Source organism: Camellia sinensis, chromosome 5, assembly GCF_055761805.1.
Source record: "Camellia sinensis isolate YWXY chromosome 5, ASM5576180v1, whole genome shotgun sequence".
Taxonomy (NCBI): domain Eukaryota; kingdom Viridiplantae; phylum Streptophyta; class Magnoliopsida; order Ericales; family Theaceae; genus Camellia; species Camellia sinensis.
In genome coordinates this window covers 152119838-152135322 of record NC_138965.1, presented here as the reverse complement: position 1 = coordinate 152135322, position 15485 = coordinate 152119838, and the positions used below count along the sequence as shown (strand labels likewise).

Sequence of the window (15485 nt, the reverse complement as noted above, 5' to 3'; positions counted from 1 at the left end):
ACCGAAAGTAAGCAAGTCCCTTTCAAAAATTTCCATCACATTTTTTTTTTTTATTTGGGTCTTCACACATATGAGAGGGGCTTTAGTGCGAAAATAGAAGAAATGGTTTACAGAGTGTCTTCTTGTTTCACGACTTCAATACTTACGAGAGAGGAGTAGGCTCATGTGCGAGAGAGAAATGAGGGTTTGTAGGAAGTGTCTTCTTGGGTCACGACTTGAGTGTCCGTGCACATGAAAATGAGTGATAAGGGTCAGAGTGTGTCTCTTGGGGTCACGATTTCAGTGTTCCGAAACACAAAACCATGGCATATTAATAAAGAGAAATAATTAGTGATAAAATATTTTTGTCTCCTTAAATACAAGAACAGAGAATTTATTATTGGTGACGAAATATTTTTGTCGTCCACAACATAACCTTATGAGACGAAAAATATATTCATCGCGCAATCAATCAGAATTTATTAGTGACGAAATATTTTCATCTCCCACGACTTATTCTTCCAAGACAAAAATATATTTGTCGTCCATTCAATAGAAAGATGAAACGGCATCGTTTGCATCATGGAGTGTTTATTGGTGAAGAAATATTTCCGTCTTCCATAACTTATCATTCTTAGACAAAAATATATTTGTCGCCCAATAAATGGAAATATGCAACAACATCATTTAATATGTAGGGAATTTATTGGTGACGAATTACGTTCGTCGTAAAAAATATATATATTTTGTGACAAAAATGTTCGTCTCCAATGAGTTAAAATAATTCGCGCCAAAGCAAATGAAATCGGCGCCTGAATTTTGCAGACGAAATTTTTTTTCGTCTCCTATATGTTTGAAAAAAATTAAAACAAATGACAAAATTAATATTTTGTCATCTTTGGGTTAAATTTTAAGACAAAAAAAAAAATTCGTCACCAAATTTTGTCACAATAGCCTAGATTTCTTGTATTTTATTTCCTTGTTTAATTTTTTTTTTTTTTTTTCTTTTTGTGGAGAGGGGTTTACTGTGAGAAAGAATAGTAGCTTTGCACAAAATGTCTTCTTGGATAATAATGTTTGCATGCACAAACGGCTTAAATGTGAGAGAGAATAGAGGAGCTTCAGTGCGAAATAGAAGAGATGGTTTATAGAGATTGTTTTCTCGAGTCACAACTTCAATACTTGTAAGAGAGGAGACTCAAGTGCGAGAGAGAAATGAGGGTTTGTAGAGGGCGTCTTTTCGGGTCACGACTTTAGTATTTGTGTGTGTGAGAAAGTAAGTGATTAAGGTAAGAGTGTCTCTTAGTTTCTGACGACATTTTAATAAAGAGAAATAATTAGTGATGAAATATTTTCGTCTCAAATTCATTTGTTCGTCGTCTAATCAACAAAAATACAAAAACAACGTTGTGTGGGGATGGAGAATTTATTGGTGATGAAATATTTTTGTCTCCTTCAACTTAACCTTATGAGACGAAAATATATTCGTCGCGCAATCAATGAAAATGCAACACAACACATGGAGAATTTTATTAGTGACGAAATATTTTCGTCTCCCAAAACATATCCTTCCGAGACAAAAATATATTTGTCGCCTAATTAACAGAAAGATAAAACGAGCATAAAGAGTTTATTGGTGACGAAATATTTTCATCTCCCATAACTTATCATTCCCAGACAAAAAATATATCTATCACCAAATAAATAAGAAAATGAAACAACATCGTCTAATAAGTTTGGAATTTATTGGTGACGAATTCCTTTTGTCGCAAAAAACTTTAAATTTTGTAACAAAAATGTTCGTCTCCAATGAGCTAAAATAATTGGCGCCAACAAGAAAAAAAATTGGCGCCTCTTTTTTTTCTGATGAATTTATTTTTTCGTCTCCTATAGCTTTGAGAATAATTAAAAGAAATGACAAAAGTAATATTTGGTCATGTTTGGGCTACGTTCTAAAACGAAAATAAATTTTATCACCAAATTTTAAAAATTAATTATTGAAAACTCCATACTAAACAAGGTAATGTTTTCTATTAATTTTGAAAATTACAATTTTTTATTATTTGTTTCTCTGTATTTTTTCTCACAAAAAAAAATAGCTACATTAATTTTTTTTTTTTTTTTTAGTGGAGAGAGGTTTTGACCTTTGATTTTTCTAAAATGGGTGTTCTAGACGGAAAGGGTAGAGTTGGTTCAAACAAAGAGAAAAAGTGCTAGATTGCAAGAGGGGCCTTTACTGTGAGAAAGAATAGTGGGTTTGCATAGGGTGCCTTCTTGGATAATAGCTTCAATGCTGGCATGCACAAAGGGCTTAAGTGTGAGACAGAAGAGAGGGGCTTTATCGCGAAATAGAAGAAATGGTTTACAGAGTGTCTTCTTGAGTCATGACTTCAATACTTGTGAGAGAGGAGTAGACTCAAGTGCGAGAGAGAAATGAGGGTTTGTAGAAAGTGTTTTCTTGGGTCACGACTTCAAGGTCCGTGTACATGAAAATGAGTGATAAGCGTTAGAGTGTATCTCTTGGGGTCACAGTTTCGATGCTTCGAAACACAAAACCACAGCATTTTAATAAACAGAAATTATTAGTGATGAAATATTTTTGTATCCTTAAATATCAGAACAAAGAATTTATTATTGGTGATGAAATATTTTTGTCTTCCACAACTTAACCTTATGAGACGACAAATATATTCGTCACGCAATCAATTAGAATTTACTAGTGATGAAATATTTTTGTCTCCCACAACTTATTCTTTCGAGACAAAAATATATTTGTCACCTATTTAATAGAAAGATAAAATGACATTGTTTGCATGATGGAGTGTTTATTGGTGACGAAATATTTTCGTCTTCCATAACTTATCCTTCCCAGACAAAAATATATTTGTTGCCTAATAAATGGAAATATGCAACGACATCGTTTAATAGGTATGGAATTTATTGGCGACGTCACAAAAAAAATTATATTTTATGAAAAAAATGTTCATCTCCAATGAGCTAAAATAATTCACGCCAATGCAAATGAAATTGGCGCCTCATTTTTGCAGACGAAATTTTGTTTTCGTCTCCTATACTTTTGAGAAAAATTAAAACAAACGACAAAATTAATATTTCGTCATCTTTGGGTTAAATTTTAAGGCAAAAAAATTTCGTCGCCAAATTTTGTCACAATAGCCTAGATTTCTTGTAGTGATCCTTATTCTTGAAGTCATTATATTCTTCAATAAATATTTCTGCTTCGTACTGTGTCTGAATTCGATTGGCTGTTATTTCGTCCAAAGAATCACTGGTAGCCTAAGAAATTTTGTACCAATGAAGAAGGAGTAGAAGTTGGTCCAAAAAAGTTTGAAGTTCTGCTTGGGCGATGGGGTTAAGAACATGACCCCGAGTCATAACATCGCAGCCCCATTGGAAGTTCTTGAAAGGAATCTCATCTCCAAGAACATTGAAAGGCAAGTGAGAGAAGGCAGCAAGTAGAAGTTGAGCTTGATATCGCTCAAAGGCAGTTGAAAGAGCTGGAGGTTGGTAGAAAGGAAGAAACTGATTCTCAAAAAGAGTAAGTTTCAATTCCTCCATCCAATGAGGATTCTGAAGGAGATAAGGTACCAAAGAAAGAAGGGAACTGGGGGTTATTCACGCATTCGAGCCAATCAGAAGAGCAAAGTTTTGCCTTCTTAGCCAAGAATGATGGATTATATCCCTGTGCTTCGTTTGCATGTGGAGTTGCTCGCACTATCTTTGTTGGCATGGAAGACGTGTACTACACTGCAAGCAAGTTGTCCTCTAGACTGCGTTGGTGATCAATGGATACATAAGGGTAAGCCACTGAACTCCGAGCAAAATGAGGAATGGAAAGAGGATCATCGAATTCAACAAATCGATGGTGAATCCGCTCCCTTAATTCGGGTTCATCAGGTTTCGGCCAACTTTTCCTGCCAGTAGACCTAGAGGAAGAAGAAGCGGCTATGTCCCATGCAGAGAGTGATGGGGCAGAAGAGGAGCTTCCAAGGTCTATTTTTGCAAATGCCTGGTCCAAGGGTTTGCAGTTGGCAGATTTTTGGTCTAAAGGTTAGTAATTTGCAAAAGCTTCCATGATTTGTATAAATAGAGGCGGGTAGGTGTAACTAATAAATGCATTAAGGTTCTTTTGAGGCCTGCAATCATCTTCCAAAGACTCCTCGTATGTTCGATCAATGTAAGAGAAGGTGTGATTGTCTATTGGGGATGTACCAGTCTGTTCGCCTACTCAAAGAATGGAAGTACAAGATACAAGGATTTAATGAAGTTCATGCTTCATTATTCAAAGAGCAGTTATACTACTAGAATACACAGAGTCCATACACGTTCTAGAACGTAGGTGGATTGCACTAGTTCACTAATATCACCAAGTATTGGGTATATTAATGTGAGGGGTAATGTTGGCTGTATAATTTGTAAAAGCCAATCATAATCCAACACGTGGCACGAAGAGGGCAATTTGGGTAGTTAATACAAGTTGTCAACAAAAGTCAGACACGTGGCAGTTCGTATTGGTAATAATGGATCTGCGTAACACTGGAACAATCAAGAGATACAAGATAATGTGGCCTAATGGTTACTCATAAAGTTAAAATTCAAAATCTGGAGGGAAGCCTAACTGCAAGAGTGGCGTAGTGGGACTGACTGTGAGAGAGCATGTTCAGCAATCATGGGAGGGCATTTTCGACGGTTGGAAGCCCACTTCGACAGTTACCACCGAGAAGTATAAATAGCAAGGAATGCTCCAGAATGAACCCCAGACTCAGATCAAAAAACCAGTTTATTTACTTTATTTTTCTAAAAAAGAGAATAGGATTCTCTACAATATTTTTCTTACAATAATCTTGTAATAATCATGATCATTGCAAGGATGATGGTGGTTTAAGCTTAAAACATCTACTTACACTATCACTAATCATGTTTTTGGTTTAAAGTACTTACCTAAACTACTATTGCAACAGTGATTATTGTTGATTTTTTTTTTATAATTATTATTGTTAATTTTTTTTTGCAGCTCTTGTAGAACTGGATTTTTGATAAGATTTGGTGGATTAGATTCAATATATTTTTTATTTTTTATTTTTCTTTTGTGGGTATGTGAAGGCTTATTTATTTTGGGTGACTCGTGTTTCATTATAAATGTAAAAAGAGATTTTTTTTATTTATTTATAATTCTTTTGCTTGGTAAAAGAAAAAGAAAATAAAACTGGTAATCTTGGATATTTTCTATTTGGATTTATATAATAGGCAATCTTCCTTGAGCTTAGCCAAATACATTTAATTAGCCAAACTCTTGAAGTTATTTTGACTTCACTTAGGCTACTTTGGTTGAGGTTTGAGAATCTATGCGTTCGATAGAGTTTTGTAAATATGATTTGAGAGTATGAGTTGTATTTTGAGTTTGTGAGTTTTAAAATTATGATTTGAGTGTGGAAAATTTGTTTGGTAAAAGAGTTTTGAATTGAGTGGGGAATTTTGATGTGACATATGCTATTTGATACAAAAACTTACAACTCATAACCAAACATACAACTCAAAATTCTATTAAAGCACATAAAAAAATTTTAAAAATTCAAAAAATATTTTTTTCGAATATATAAAAATCAACATATGTCAAAAAAAAAAATTGCGCTGTTCTAATCAACTAGCCGGACGACCGGTTAGGCCAAATTTGAAAAACACGCCCCACACAGAGTTTTGTGCAGAATTGTGGAAATGTAATTTGAGAATTCGTTCCAAATATCATATTGAAATATGGGTGTAGAATCATTGTTTGGAACCAAACACATATTTGTTTTAAGTTTCTCAAAAACTAGTTTGGTGAAAAAGAAATAAAAAAAATCTGTTTATGGTTTTCTCATTTTTGGGTCAAAAATAAATTTAAAAAATTTAAAAGTATATTTTGTTGTTTCTAATTTATTTCAAAAAGTTTCAGAAAACAAGACCTTAAAAAACTCAACCGAACTATTCTTGGCCACCTGAAAGAGCCTCAATTAACTTGCAAGTTGGAGGGTTTGTACTAATATAGAGTATATATGGCCCCGTTTAGTGTTGGCTTTTTGGCTAAATAATTAAAAAACAAAACACCCATTCACATCATTTTCTTTATTTTTTAATAAGTTTTTTTCGTAAAAAATTAAAAAAATTAATTAAAATAGTCATTTTACAAAGAATAATGCTATATATGCCAATTAGTGTACTAACTAATGTACTAATAGGTGATGTGGTATCATTTAAAGGTTTTGAGAATTTGTAATGTATATAATAAATGTGATTAGTAATAATGTCATAACACTAGTTGATACACTAATTAATATACTAATTGGTACATGTAATACCACCGTTTCACAAATCCTTGATTGACTTCATTTGGAAATTTTGATAATGACAAGACCTTGTCCTTTCCTTCTTGAAGAATCTATGTTTGGTTTGTCTCCTTGTGGGGTTACTTGCACCTGGGCAGTTGTTTCTAAAATCATTACAATATTTTTTTAATTTAGTGACATTTGAAAGTGTCACAAAATTATTAGTTTAATGACATTTTTTAATTTTGTGACATTTTGAAGAAGTGCCATTTGTATCCGTGCCACGGTAGATACTTACAGTGCCACTACACCATCATGACTTAAAACTTTTAATGACATTTTGATGTCATGGTAAATATTATTTGTAGTATTATCAAGCGCCATTAAAAAAAGAGTTAGTGACACTTATAAGTGTCATTACACCATCAAGACTAAAACCTTTTAGTGACACTTTAATGTCATGGTAGGCACTATTCATGACGATAATTCGTTGTAGAACAATTTGATCCGCTCTTGCGGAGACTCAAACTGCCAACCTCCCGCACCATAAACCTTATACACCATACTCTTCCCACTACACCTCTATAGCACCACATGATTATATATGCAACATATATTATTTATGTAGTACATACATCCATATTAATATAAAAGTATATGTATAAATATAATTATTTTATTGAACATAATTTATGTAAAATAAACTATTTACTAACAAAATAACAAAAAAAAAAGACCACTTTTGGCATTTTAGTCGCCGATTCTATACTTTTGGCTACTAATTGTTTTTTAGTTGCTAAAAAACTTAACTTTTGCCAACCAAAATCGGATTTGGTTGCCGAAGATGCACTTTCAACTACCAAAATTTTGGTCGCCAAAAAATTTAATTCCCACCTTAGGATTTTAGTTCTCCCGAGCTAAAAATGACCACTTTTGGCGACTAAATTTTTTTAGTCGCCAAAAGTTTTACTTTGGGCTACTAAAAATTTTTTAGTTACTAAAACCCATATAATCGGCGACCAAACTTAGTTTTAGTTGCCAATTGTAGACTTTTAGCTACCAAAATTGTTTAGTCGCTAAAAAGCTTTACTTTTGGCAACTAATGCTATTTTGGTCGCTGAAAGCTATACTTTCAAGGAACAAATTTTTTTTGGTCAGGAAATTTAGTCGCTGAATGTGCTTTTTCCTGTAGTGTATATTGAGTTTAATTTATTTATTTTTAATCATTTACTGCATTTTAAAAATTTATAAAATATATTGGCATTTTTTATTTTTTCAAAAATACCATTATAAGCTTGGAAAATTTTTGGCTTAGTAGCATTTCTCAAAATGCTATAAAATATTTGTTTATGACACTTTTCACCTAAGTGCTATAAAAAGTAATTTACACCTACCTAGTGTCCTGACATTTTTTAAAAAAATGCCATTGCGACTAAACTTTAGTGGCATCTGTTGGTAAATGTCACGAACATAATTTTTTGTGTCACTGTTTTATAAAATGCCATAAAATTGATGTGACATTTCTTTATTGAAATGCCACTAGAGCCTTATATGTTTGTAATTCTGTGGCATTTTTCTAAAACATTTAATGCCAATTTTTATTTTTGTGGCATTTTCTAAAAGCATGCCGCTAGTGTAGTGTCACTAAAGTGTAAATTTGTTGTAGTGACATTTTTGTTATAGTGAAGTGACACTTTTTTTAATTGAAATGCCACTAGAGCCTTGTATGTTTGTGGCTCTATGACATTTTTCTAAAAAATGCCACCAAATATTCTTTTTGTGACATTTTTTAAGAACATGCCACTAGTATGGTATCACTAAAATGTGTTTTTGTTGTAGTGAATGTTTGATTGTCTTCGTGCTTATTGCTTAATTTTTGATATAATTATCTATTCAAGCATAGAATTGTTAATCTCTCAACTGATATGCGTGTATTCAACTGCTATGGCAAGTTTGTGAAAAGACTATGAATGTCTCTATGTTGGTACTAGAGACTCAAACCTGTCCCTTTTGCTTCTACATAGGCTGTGATGATATGATGCTCTGGCACACAACACATTTGCCTTCTTGTTTATATCCATTATGTTAATTTATCTACCATCTTTGATCTAACATTTGGAATGAGCTATCTACAATTGGATTTTCTCGTCACCCAAGCAAGGGTTGGTTAGAGGGAGCACAACCTCAGATCATGTTGTCTAGTGATTTACTGGGAGAGATTTTATCATGTGGTAATTGTTTCTTTATTGTTTACAAGGGTTTCAATTGCATACTGGATGTTAGCTGGAAAAAAAAAATTTTTTTGGTTTTTATTATTTTTGCTAGTCCATAGTTTTGGACAGTAGTATAAATTTTCATGTCATTTTGATAAATACATTAATCTGTTCAGGTGACGAGCTTATGTCCGATTCATTTCCGTACAAGGAAATTGAGAATGGGATTTGCTGGGAAGGGGAAGGGAAGGTATGAGCTTTGTTTACTTGTCTACGTTGTGAATTTCTTTTGTTTTTAACTGTTTAGTGATGTTCATGATGGAGTAGGAGAATGCATTAGACATACGATTCCAAGTAGTACATGCACATGTAACTGTGTGAGTGAATTTCCGACCACACTGCCAACTCCGTATTCAGCTGGAGAGCACCGGCAGAATAGATAGCGCCTGAATGACCTGCAATAGAAAGAGAAGATTCCGGCAGTGGTTCGTCCACCCAGGGCACTCCGATGATCAAGTCAGTTATCTCAAAGATAATCAATAATGCTTAACTCACTGTTCAGAATATAAATTGCGTACCTTTAGACCCATCGAGGGTGCCTCTCTTTTATAGCTAATTCAATCCTAGTCCCTATAGAAGCCTAGCTTCAATGGACTTCTGCTCAATGTTTATCCTGGACTCTCCAAGAGATAAAGATAAACTCCCTAAGAGTGTTATCCTTATCCATGCTGAAGTCCTTCCTCATTCTAGGACTCTTGTGCCTTATCCGCTTATCTCAGATTCCAATATCTTCGGAGGTAACCTCGGCCTAGCCGAGATAACCTCGGCATCACGACCAGGACACATGGCACCTCGGCTGACACGTCAGCATCACCTTGGCCACGTGTTGGTACTCAGAAAATATATCCCCACAACTATCCCCTAGGTTCTATTACCTCGGCACTTTGAGGTAATGGAACCTATATCAGAACTTCCTTCCAGTACGTCGGCTTAAAATTTCTTTAGTCGAGATCATCATACAGACCGACATGTCTTTTTAAAGAACAAGAATTCCAAGAGCTCCTTCACGTGTATGAGTTGTCATGCATAATAACTCAACCGTTTTAGCCACGCATCTTCCTTTTACGGGATCGTACTTGATATGCGTCTGTAAGTCGTCTCGCGCCTGCGTGCGCCTTCTGACGCATACGTCGTTTTAAGCGTATTAATTGCCTTTTTGCCGCCGTTTCGAGTTTTGACAAAACTTCTTTCTCCTTTCGTCTTTTCACTTTACATCGTCTTTGTTCAAACTCTCTCTCTCTTTTACTTTCTCTAATCCTCCATTGTTCCAAGCTCTCAAGCTCTGCTACCACCGCCGTTTCACCTCCTCCGGCGAGGCCCTTGCTAATCTTTTTGCTGCTGTTGTTCGTCTGACTTCGGCGATCTCAACACCGGCTTCCTCTCTTCGGTGAGTTACTGTTCTTCCCGATTTAACTTCTTGTTTCAGTTTTTTGTTTTGCTTTTCTGAACTCTGTTGCTCTACTTCTGCAATCTTGTTCATATCTTTGATATTTCAATTTGTATATTGTTTTCCATCACATGTTTGTTTCATGATGCTGTTTTTGCCCCATTCGTTTCTTGAATACACATTGTTCACACACTTGTTGATTGTTGCCACTGTTCTTGGCCTGACACACCTGTGAAAACTTTTACCATGTGTTTCTTGATGGCCCATCACTATTCTTGACTCTGAATCGCATTCCTGTTTCTGTTTGCCGTGTTTTTTCCAGATTCGTGCCTTCAATCTTCATCTCTATAGATATAAGTTTGGGATTTGTTTGTTGAACCCACAAATCTTAGGAAAAATTGAAACGATTCCCCACAGATTTTGTGTATTTTTAGGTTTTAGCCGAGGTCCCTAAAAACCCTTCAAAACACTTCCTTCTGAAATCCATCTTCTCCAGTTAAGCTGATATCATGGGAATGTGAAAGCATAGGGTAGACACCCCGACAAAATTAGAATACTTTAGGCGAGAGTTTTTCATCCCTGCCGACGTCCATCTGAGGTTGGCTGGGGAGGATGACTCCATCATGCCTACAACTGATTCTATACCTTTCCCTGTTGTGGCCTTTATTGAGTGTGGTCTTAGGCTCCCACTCAACATCCTTTTTCGAGAAGTCCTCCATTACTATAAGTTGAACCCGATGCAGCTCGCCATCAATTCCTACCGAGTCATCAATGGCATAATAACCTTAACCCGACAAGAGAATGCTAGGGTTACCTTAGCCGACATCCAATACTGTTATACTATGTGCGGCCTTTCACTGAAAGAGAAAGGTTATATCTATTACCTCAAGCCGAGATCCACCAAGTATAAAATCGTGGCCGACCTCCCAGACTCCAACAAGGGAGCTGGGGATGATTACTTCATTACCTCGGGGAACTGGGAGTTCGCTCCAGACGAGGACCTCCACCTCTACCCTCTTCCTCGAACAGTTTTTATAGAGGGTAATGGTAAGAGCCTAGTGTTTATACATACTTGTTTTTTAAAGTCTCCAATACTTTGATCTAATGTCTGTGCTATTCTTTTTTGCAGTTCTCCCTCAACCGCCAAAGGGCTTTCGCCAGTCTTTCTTCCCCAGCAAAGACTTAAGAAAGCTTTTGGATTTGCTAGTTCACAAGCGCAGAGCCCCCCTGCTGCTCAATTTCATTCCTACCTACAAGTCGGTTCTTCCCAACGTTACAAAGAAGAAGAAGAAGAGTGTGTCTCCTCCTTCCGCCACAACTCCTCAGGCTGCCTCCACATCTCGGCCAGATCAGGGATCGACTTCTAACCCAGCAGTGTAGCCGTCAACTTCGACTCCATATCTTATCTCAATATCCTAGCGTCAACGCCGGCAATGAACTGTTTTTGCTGCCGAGATGGGCCACCAGAAAACAATTGCTAAAGATCTTTTGGCCAACATTCCCTCTACCGTAGACGCCCAACATGTGCCATCTTAGCCAAAGCCGAAGCAAAAAAGGATAAAGAAGGCTCAGCCAAAGGCCATGGTAACTCAGATTGACACTGAGGATACCTTGCCAATTTTAAAATTGGCTTCAAGCGAGAAAACCACCTCCGTCCCCGAGAAGAGGTCAGAGGCTGAACCCTCCCAATCAACTCGATCAAAGAGGCCGAGGTCAGAGTCTGCCACAGCGTCGGGCTCCATGAAGGCTGGTGCCCCCTGAGCTCCACCTATTACTTTGGAGGACAGGCCAGTCTTTGTTGAGGATAGTGCCAACGATATCAACATCGGTGTTGCCCTTTCCACAGCCTTGCTCCTCCCTGGGGATCTCGACCGCAACACCGAGATGATTGAGCATGAGAACTTCGCCTTGATGCTCCAGCGTTCTGTTCAAGTAAGTCTTCACACTTGGTATCTTTTTCTTCTTTTTTTTTTCTTCTTTTTTTTTTACTTAGAAAATTTTTCAATAACTTCTGCTCTGTTCACTTTCAGGCCATCCAGCATGCTCATTCCTTCTCAATGCAATCCTTTGAGAACCGAAAGGAGCTAGCCAACAAGAAGAGGGAGGTCTCCAGTCTGCAGAAGACCAATAAAAGCTTACAATCAAAAATGAAGACTTTGGCAGACCAGGCCGAGGCTGCTATTAAAGCCAAAGATGATGCCGAGGAGAAGGCAGATTCTACAAAGGCCATCAAGAAGGTTCTTGAGGCCGAAAAGAAAGAGGCCGAGGAAAAGATGGCCTAGGCCCAGAAAGAACTGCAAGACGCCTTGGCCACGAAAGACGCCGAGCTCAAGGCCGTCGATCAGAAGAGATACAACGAAGGGGTGGCCGATGTCACTTCGGACTACGAAAAATAGGTGAAGTAGGCATGCAACAAGGGTTTCACCCTTGGTTGGATGACTTTGCTGAAAAAGCTCGAAGTCCCCGAGGACTCCCCCCTCAGGAACGCCGACGTCCTTCCTCTTCATTTCCCCCCAACTCCAAGCCAATCTGACGACGATTCTAAGTCTGAGGAGGAGGCTTTGGTGAGGAAGTCTAAGAAAGCTGCTGAGGCCAAGTCTCCTACTCAAAATGAGCAAGTCTTGGACTTGACTAAAGATAAGGAGGGTGAGAAGGTTCCCAAGGATGCTACTCCTGAGAAGGCATCATCGGACGTGTCGCTCGCCAACAAAAGCCTTGATCAAACCGTTCAGGAAATAGATGATAAGCTTGCGGCTGAGAAGGCTGCCGAGATGTCCTCCCAGCAGTCTTCTGAACTTCAAACCCAACCATCTGGTGTTGCCGAAGAATCTTAATTTGATCTTCTCCTTCTTTTTTTTATGCTTCTTTATTTTTCTTTGAAACAATGTAAGCTCTTTACATGGCCAATGTGCCTTCTTTTGTAATCACTGAACAATTACTCTTTTGGTAGGCCGAAGTGCCCTCTTTTGTACATAAATGAAACTTCTTTTCCTGAATGCTTGTATCTTTGTCTTCTTTTTACTGCTCTTGCATGATTTCATTCTTAGAATTTTTTACATATCTTCAATACACACTTTATCTGTGTAATTTTCTCGGGGTGAAACACTTCGGCTTTACCCACCAACGGTTTACATCGGCAAGTACATAAGTACTCAGTTTAATACTACCTTGGTTTTAACTTGTAAATTTCTCATGAATTTCAACAAGTGTTGGACATAACCTTAGTTTAACCTCAACTTGTAAATTTTTCACAAATTTCAATAAGTGTCAAACATGATCTCGGTTTAACTTCAACTTGTAAACTTTTCTCAAGTTTCAACAAGTGTTAAACACGATTTTGGTTTAACTTCAACTTGTAAACTTTTCACAAGTTTCAACAAGTGTTAAACATGATCTCGGTTTAACTTCAACTTGTAAACTTTTCTCAAGTTTCAACAAGTGTTAAACATGATCTCGGTTTAACTTTAACTTGTAAACTTTTCTCAAGTTTCAACAAGTGTTAAACATGATCTCGGTTTAACTTCAACTTGTAAACTTTTCTCAAGTTTCAACAAGTGTTAAACATGATCTCGGTTTAACTTCAACTTGTAAACTTTTCACAAGTTTCAACAAGTGTTAAACATAATCTCGGTTTAACTTCAACTTGTAAACTTTTCTCAAGTTTCAACAAGTGTTAAACATGATCTCGGTTTAACTTCAACTTGTAAACTTTTCTCAAGTTTCAACAAGTGTTAAACATGATCTCGGTTTAACTTCAACTTGTAAAATTTTCTCAAATTTCAACAAGTGTTAAACATGATTCTATCTTTCCAGGAACCATTTTCCGACTCTTTGCCCCCTAATGTGAATTTAAGTCTCACTTGGGTTCTCATTATGCATGTATTCCAGAAACATTGGCAAGTATCGTATTAGTCATAAGTGTAGGAAGTCAAGCTAAAACTTTATTTATTTATTTTGGCAAATAGCAAACAACAGAAAAGTCTAATGATAGAAAAATTTTAAATTGCAAGTATTCCAGGGTCTTAGTAACTCTTTGCCTTCATTATCTTCGAGCCGATATGCCCCATTGCCTAATACCGAGATGATTCTATAGGGTCCCTCCCAATTTGGGCCAAGCTTGCCCTCCTTGAGATCCTTCTTATTGCCAACGACTTTCCTCAAGACCAGGTCGCCGACTTGGAACTCCCTTAGGTTAACTTTCTTATTATAAGCCCTGGCAAGCTGCTGCTGGTATGCCGCCAGCTGAATTGCAGCTCTCTCCCTTCTTTCTTCTAGTAGATCCAGATCTCGGGCTAATAATACATCATTGGTCCCATTCTCAACTCCCTAGGTTCTGATCCCTGGGATGCTGACTTCCAGAGGAATGATTGCTTCTGTGCCATATGCCATGGCAAATGGGGATTCCCCAGTTGATCTTCTCGGCGTAGTCCGATATGCCCAAAGTACACTTGGCAGTTCACCCACCTACTTTCCTTTTGCTGCCTACAGCCTCTTCTTTATCCCATCCAGGATAACCTTGTTGGATGCTTCTGCTTGTCCATTGCTTTGAGGAAAGCTTGGGGTTGAAATGTAATTCTTGATTTTGAACTTTGCACAGAAGCTCTCGATTAGCTTACTGTCAAATTGTGTTCCATTGTCTGCAACTATTGCTCTTGGGATCCCAAATCTTGTGATTATGTTCTTCCATATGAAGCTCTTTACATTCACATCTCGGATCTTAGCTAGGGGTTCAGCTTCTATCCACTTGGTAAAGTAATCTGTTGCTACCAGCAGGTACTTCCTTTGTCCAGTTGCTTAGGGCAGCTGCCCAACGAGATCCATGCCCCATTGGACAAACGGCCAAGGACTGGATATTGGGTTTAGGTCTGCTGCTAGTTGGTGTATCAGAGGTGCAAACCTTTGACACTTTTCACACTTCTTGACGTAGGTCTCTGCATCCTTCTGCATATAGGGCCACCAATACCCTGGGGTGATGGCCCTATGAGCTAGTGATCTGCCCCCAGCGTGGCTTCCACAAATTCCTTCATGTATTTCATATAAAAAATCTTCAACTTATGAAGGATGTACACACCTCAAAAGGGGTCCAGTGAAGGATCTTCTATAGAGATATCCTTCTGCCATTAGATTGAATCTTGTCGACTTCAATCTGATCTTGTGTGCCTCTTTGTGATCATCTGGAAGTTTTTCTTCTTTCAGGAATGCTACTATTGCATCCATCCAACTTGGTCCCATGTCCACACACATTGCTTCATGTTCTGTGGTCAGTGGTTCGATGCTCGGGCCCGATAAGTAGTCGACCATTATCGTCCTTACTTTTCCATGTTGTATTGCACTAGCCAGGTTGGCCAGTGCATCGGCGTGACTGTTATCATCTCGGCTAACCTGATGTAGTCGACAATTCTGAAACAAGGTCACCAACCCGTTGACCTCTTTTGCGTAGGCTGACATCCTCTCGTCTCTGGCTGCAAACTCGTCTGTCATCTGGTTAACTATGAGTTGGGAGTCGCAAAAGACTATTACCTC

The 15485-nt window shown here is 37.5% G+C and overlaps 1 pseudogene; it reads left to right on the top strand.

Annotated features, from left to right (window-relative positions):
* Nucleotides 1-3944: 3944 nt before the first annotated feature.
* The window catches only part of LOC114270748 (translationally-controlled tumor protein homolog), a 36260-nt pseudogene continuing 24719 nt past the window's right edge, over nucleotides 3945-15485 (top strand).